Raw genomic sequence first — 6,418 nt, 5'->3', positions numbered from 1 at the left:
ACAATAACAACCAAGCTTAAGAACAAGCATGTTTCCAATACGACTAGACGGAACAAGCATGTCTGATACAGGAACAGAATTAACGCTGAACTGACGGCTGCATCCGAAACTGGAAAATGCTGCCTTCGGAGGACACATTTCAAGGTAGGAAGGCATCGAGACATGTCGAATCCAAAATTAGCTTAAATTCTTGCCTCCTGAGATACCTCATCTGGTCTATATTTAAAGGCAGAATAGATGTATCCTTTGCTGCCTTGATACCCACAATCCTGTGTGTTCTATCCTGTGATGGTTGATCAAATAAATCATTGAATATTTGCTTAGTTATCACCAAGCTCATTCTATTTGTTGTAGATCATTGAACCATTAAGCTGCCTCAGAAGCATGTCCGATATCAGTTTCATGAGTTACCTTCATGAACAAACGCTGCCTGCGAAATCATTAGCTGATAGGTGGTGAGGCAGCATGTCAGCAGTCTAGGTTTTCGGATGCAGATGACTTCAAATGAACAATGACCGTTTACCATTTTCTCTTGGAGCTGCACCGCGGCAGAAATTATTCCGTTTGCACCATGGTCGTTATTTCCTGCTGCTTAAATATGTGCTGTAGTGCTATAAAAATTAGTCTCGCGTAGCCAGACCTTCAGACTGACTGCTGAAGGTCTGGAGTTCATGGCAGCGTTCTTTGGCCAAACCCGCCCATGAGGCCGTTTGATTGACATGTCAAACAACCAATCACAGTTTGTTTCATTCAGCGGCACGTTTCGGGGTGTGGAAATGTTGCTTCAATAAGAGACCGGTGTGTAAAACTATCGGACGTATTTGAAAGATTCTGTGCCACAAACTTAAATATTTTACATACTTTGAGAATCCAGCATTTAATTGATCCTGGTAAGTGCTCGTCGTCACAGTTGTAAACACGATGGCTTTCTTCTTTCGTAAGGGTTTGGCATCACAGCATCTTTGTTTCCAGTGGAACGTTAAAGAACTTGACACACACGTCTCCCGGAAATCCTGTATAATTCAACCAATCCGATGACAACATCAAAACTCCTGAAGTGTTTCCACTTTTGTGTGCCATATGCATCAGACTTTCAGCCAACGGTCCGAGGGCGTGACGTCTGAGGCTGAGACTATATAAAATAAAGTCGACTTGACTAGGTTAAAGGGGACATAACACACACAGTTTTGGCCAATCTCATGTTAATATTGAATACCTATAGTGTAGTATTGTATCATTCACATCTCCAAAGAGTCTTCAGTTTTATCAGATTTATAAAAGGAAGATACAGCTTGCGATTCTCTCCGAAAACAGCCAAGCTCCTGGAGGCGAGGGCGGAGCTGAAGAGTCGCGAGCACTTACACTTACTAACAATCACAGACATTTGATGCAGTTTTACAGCAGTTCCTATATGACTGGGATCTTTTATTGCTGGGGCTTCTCCATCTTCCAGTACCAAATGATGTGCAAATCCAGTGTCAGAATGTACCTTGTTATAAAACATTCTCCACCGAAATGACGGGAACAAACAAACACGCTTGAGAAACTCTGTTGCTGCCTTGGAAAAACAAATTGCATCCACTGTTCACATAACACTGAATAAGGTTACCTTTTCCTCACATCCAAAAACACACTCTTTAGAGATATTAGGCTTGTTCGACTTCATGCAGCGCTGCAAAGATCAGCTGCCACCTGTCAAAAACAATGCATTCTGGTTACATTAAAAATGCTTTTGTTCAACTTTGATTGGCACTGCAGCCGCCTTACGATCACATGTGCATTCAAAGTACCGCGAGAGCAAAACGGGACCAGCCGCCTAGGTCAGGCACTGCAAAAGCCTTGATGATGACACATTTTATTCTCATTGGTTAGATTCTGTGATGACAAGCACAATGCGTGTTGCATATTCTAACAATTCAATTCCAATGGTGCTCACAAATCTGTGTTTTTATAACAGTAAAAGCATTGTTATATTGAGTCACGTTTCAAAAAACACTGATGAAAGCATATACACCCCCACTTAATTGGTATTTAAATAGCATATGTTAATGTTTAACTTATTCATTAACAGATGACGCTGTATTAGCAGTATAAAAAATGGTTCTGTTGCTTTATGAAAACATTTCTGAAACATTTGTGTATTTGACAAATGTTGCATTTAAATTCACTTCATCTGTGAATGTATGCAAACACTGCATCATTACCAGGAGCAGAAAGTGTCTGACATGACTTCTCTGCTTTAATTCCGCACTGACTGCAAGCGGCTACTCTCTCCAGACGGAGGCAAGCTACTGTAGTTCCTCTCGAACAACCTAGTCTTCTCGAGCAAGTAACTGCGGCGCTGCCGAAGACTTCCGTGACCATGAAAGAAACGCATTATGCCGAGTTCACACTGCATGATTTTAGCCCGATTTTTCACTCGCCGACAGGTTTTGCGAAATCGCAGACAAATGCCCAAAATCGGAGGCAAATCTGTGCTCGTTCACGTGAGTGACAATCACGCAGTGTGAATTATCAAAGACGTGATCTGAGTGAATCACTGATGCCCGTGAAATAATTGGTATGCTAAATATCTGGAGCTGTCGGCGATTCACAGTCACGCTGAAATGAGTTCTGACTGAAAAACACATCGGTGATGACCTACAGCCAATGAGAGACCAAGATACAGGGCAGCGGGAAGTTCGGGGAGCAGTTATATGAAACGTAGTTTGCGGACCAGTGTTGCCAAATCCGCGATTGCCGCCGGTTGTTTTTTATATCAGCAGGTTGAAGCGACCCCAATAACGTGATATTTAGGCCCTGGAATGTGAATTGTACCAGGAGAACCCCACCAAACAAAAAAGTATTTTACCCCCCCGAACGCGATTTTTACTGGGGGACCCGCTCGAATGCAATTGGGCTATTTTCAGGTTAGTTTTGAGTAGTAATTTGGCGGGTTTTGTAGTGAACGAATGCGATTTTTACTGGGGGACCCGCTCGAATGCAATTGGGCTATTTTCAGGTTAGTTTTGAGTAGTAATTTGGCGGGTTTTGTAGTGAAAACCTGGCAACCCTGCACCAGACAGAGCTGTCGGCGATTCTTCCTATTGTAAAGTCATACAGTGTGTAATCTTTCTGTCGTCGTTCCATCGTGCAGTGTGAACACAGCAACAACTGAATGCTACCCCAGATAGTCGTTCAGTGTGAAACCAACAGTGATACGACGTCTTTGAAAATCGTGCAGTGTGAACTCCGCATTAAGCGGCACGCTCTTGGTCTCGCTTGGGTTGCTGAGTGCGCGCACGCGCATAAGAATCCAACTCTTAACAGTGTAAATAACTCAATGCATGAAATGACATTAGACCCCCGTTAAGCGCAGCATATTGAAGTGACAAGCGTGTTGCCAGTGACAACAGATAAATACCGCACATTCGCATGAACTAGCACAAGCATTTAACTAGAAACAACCTAATGAGCCCAAGCAACATGGATAGCCTTAGCAACACGCATATTGCAGATAACCTGAGAGCATTAAATGAAACTTAGCATGTGAAGACGTCTGAGAGAGTGAAACATAGCAGCTGTGAAGTGGATGCTTGATCTCTTGATATCCTTCTTGGGGATGAAGTTCCCATCTGAACTTGTTCTTGAGTCAGTCACATAACTTGTGGAGTCCATGACAATAATGTAGCGAAACTTGAAATAATGCTAACTCAGTCACTTCTGAATCAGGCAGCTTATAGGCCTAATCAATGCGGTGAATTCACGTGTTCAAGTTAACGAACTTGAATGAATCGGAGGTGAGACCATTGGGGAAGCGAATTCCACTACTCTAAATGACCGATTCCTAGTGATGATGGTGTTTTACCTGCCGAATTCGCCATTTAATTAGCTATTGAGCAATGCGAACGCTTACGCTACGCTAGATTTTTCTTAATAAAAGCTGTATATTTAATTTGTTTGGATAGACTGCCATTTTGTTGTCTATTAGATGTATATATGTAGGCATTCATTAGCTGTCTATTTGATGACTAGTCTATTCTTGGGCTATGGTTAGACGTCTATTACATTTTCACTGGCAGCCCAAATTCAGCCTTGTTTTAGCCTAGACCCATATTTACTGTCTATTAGACGTATATATATGTAGTCGTTTAATAGCGGTCTAATTGATGACTAGTCTATTCTTGGGCTATGATTAGACTTCTATTAAATTTTCACTGACAGCCCAAATTTAGCCTTGTTTTAGCCTAGATGTCTGGGCTGTGTTTAGACGGCTAATAGACGTCTTTTAAACACAAAATTGCTTGCTGGGCTGTCTCTCAGTCTTTTACTTTCATTTTGTTAATCTGTTAATTAGGCTATTTAAGACAAATATTTTGCATATTCATTCATTTTATATATAGACTATGATTTGATAAAAACAGATTTTGTTATTTTTAGTTAAACTTAAGTTTTGTTGCTGGTCTGCGCTTGTCCGCCGCCTTTTTTCACTTCTCCGACCCCGCAGCTCTCTCCGATAGCTTAGTGTTAGTGGCACCCAGGGCTGGATTGGTAATCGTCCCGGTGGGCCGACAGAATGTTTTTTTTTTTTTGCCAAGGACCATCACGCACAGGGCTGGACTGGGAAAAAAAATCGGCCCTGGCATTTTTTGGTCCAGGCGGCCCACCACCACTTCTATATTTATATATATATATATATATATATATATATATATATATATATATATATATATATATACATTATCTAAAAGAGACCTGTGAAGCAGTGTTTACAGAATTGGCATCAACTGTCAAACTTGTTGGTGCTGAATGCACGTTGATGTTAATAAAAACGTTATCTACTACATCTGAACGCACCTACAAGGAAGGACCTATCAACATTAGTTGATAATCCATCATATACCAATTATTAAAGCTCCATTTTTTTTACAATCCATTCTCAATCAGTAGAGCAAAGTGCTGAAATAATGGGTTTGATTCCAGGGGCAGTTCTACAGTGAGTGGATATCCGGGGCTTAGCCCAGAAACATTAATGCATGTATCAGAATACACGGGATACACTTCAAATAAAATGTATTTTGTATGCTGAAAAGTTACATTGGCTAAGTGGCTTAAGTTTTTATTTTTTAAAGAGACAAGTATAATTAATTATAATTTGCACTTACAAATTGCATAAATAATATTACAGTGTTTCCCACAGACTTGCACTCTATTTGTGGCGGCATATATATGCAAACTCATTCACTGCCAGCAGGAGGCGCTGTTGGAGGGGTAGAGATCGAGGTTTCCCCGGTAACGCTGTACACAAAGCAGCGCTCCACTCACAAAAGCTGCATTATCAGACATTACAAACAAGAAGAAATGAAAATGAGTTTCCTTCAGAAATACAGCGATATAAAAACACCCGCACCCGGTTTCGATTTTGAAACGTGCAGTGCTCATGTTTATTCAACATGTGCTAGCATGTTCTTCTCTTTAAAAAGTCAACCTGTTCTGTGAGTTAGTGGAGAACAGCAGCTAGAGGCTAAGTTGGCTAATTTAGTAACATTAACGTTAGTTAAGCAGATGGAAGCTCACCTGTTGTTAGCACCGCTACAACGGCAATCACAAGACTCCAATACACCTCCGATGCAGACGACATGACCACAAACTTAAAAATAAAATACAAAAGATGTTCTTAACAGTGGTGTTTCTTAACTCAGTTTTCCTCAGCAGGTTGTTAGGTCGCTGTTTTATGTTAACGTTACGTCTGTCACTGAATTTAGGAAAAGTCTCTAAAGTTACATATGACATTGGTAACATTACACACTTTCTGACTTAAATAGCATTTGAAGAGAATTACCTTACTTGCGATAAAGAGGCAGAGTAGAGAAGTTAACTTACTATGCTTCTCTTTGTTCAACTAAGTTAGTTAACTTCAGCTAACTCATTATTAACTTATCAGTTGATGTTATCATCAGTACTATGGCATTCACAAGAAGATGATCCTAAATACACCTCCGACGTTGCAGACTACATCCAGACTAGAAATCTGAAAAATAACAAACAAAAGAAGTACTATAATGTTAGTTTGCTGTTAACAAGTGAAATCTTCTTAAAATATTGCAGTTTTGCATAAAACAGAAATAATATACTAACCTTTTTTCGAGTTAACGGTGCATTTCTCTTTTGTCCTTTTACGGCCACTTCCACCAAACAGTCAAAAAAGAACGTCTCGGTTACGTATGGTAACCCTCGTTCCCTGAAGGAGGGAACGGAGACGTCACGTCGGATGAGAGACCAATCCACTTCGAGTGTAAACTAAACGAGCCAATGCACATTGGCATGCGATTATTGCATCCAGTTGCTGCTGATCACAGCGCGAGTATAAGTAGGCAGCAGATGCAGTGCATATTCAGGTTTTCGCTGAGGAGCCGAGCCGGTGACCCAGCCGCTCAGC

General features: G+C 40.9%; 1 long non-coding RNA gene across 1 annotated transcript in view; it reads left to right on the top strand.

Annotated features, from left to right (window-relative positions):
• Window positions 1-3,928, top strand: part of LOC107549723 (uncharacterized) — a 4,303-nt gene extending 375 nt beyond the window's left edge. Inside the window, exons 2-3 of the long non-coding RNA XR_001604593.1 lie at window positions 2,922-2,923; window positions 3,906-3,928. This is a non-coding gene — a long non-coding RNA (uncharacterized lncRNA). The remainder of the gene's footprint in view (window positions 1-2,921; window positions 2,924-3,905) is intronic.
• Window positions 3,929-6,418: the final 2,490 nt, after the last annotated feature.

Source organism: Sinocyclocheilus grahami, unplaced genomic scaffold, assembly GCF_001515645.1.
Source record: "Sinocyclocheilus grahami isolate Dianchi unplaced genomic scaffold, SAMN03320097.WGS_v1.1 scaffold379.1, whole genome shotgun sequence".
Lineage (NCBI taxonomy): Eukaryota > Metazoa > Chordata > Actinopteri > Cypriniformes > Cyprinidae > Sinocyclocheilus > Sinocyclocheilus grahami.
This window is presented reverse-complemented; position numbering and strand designations above follow the sequence as displayed.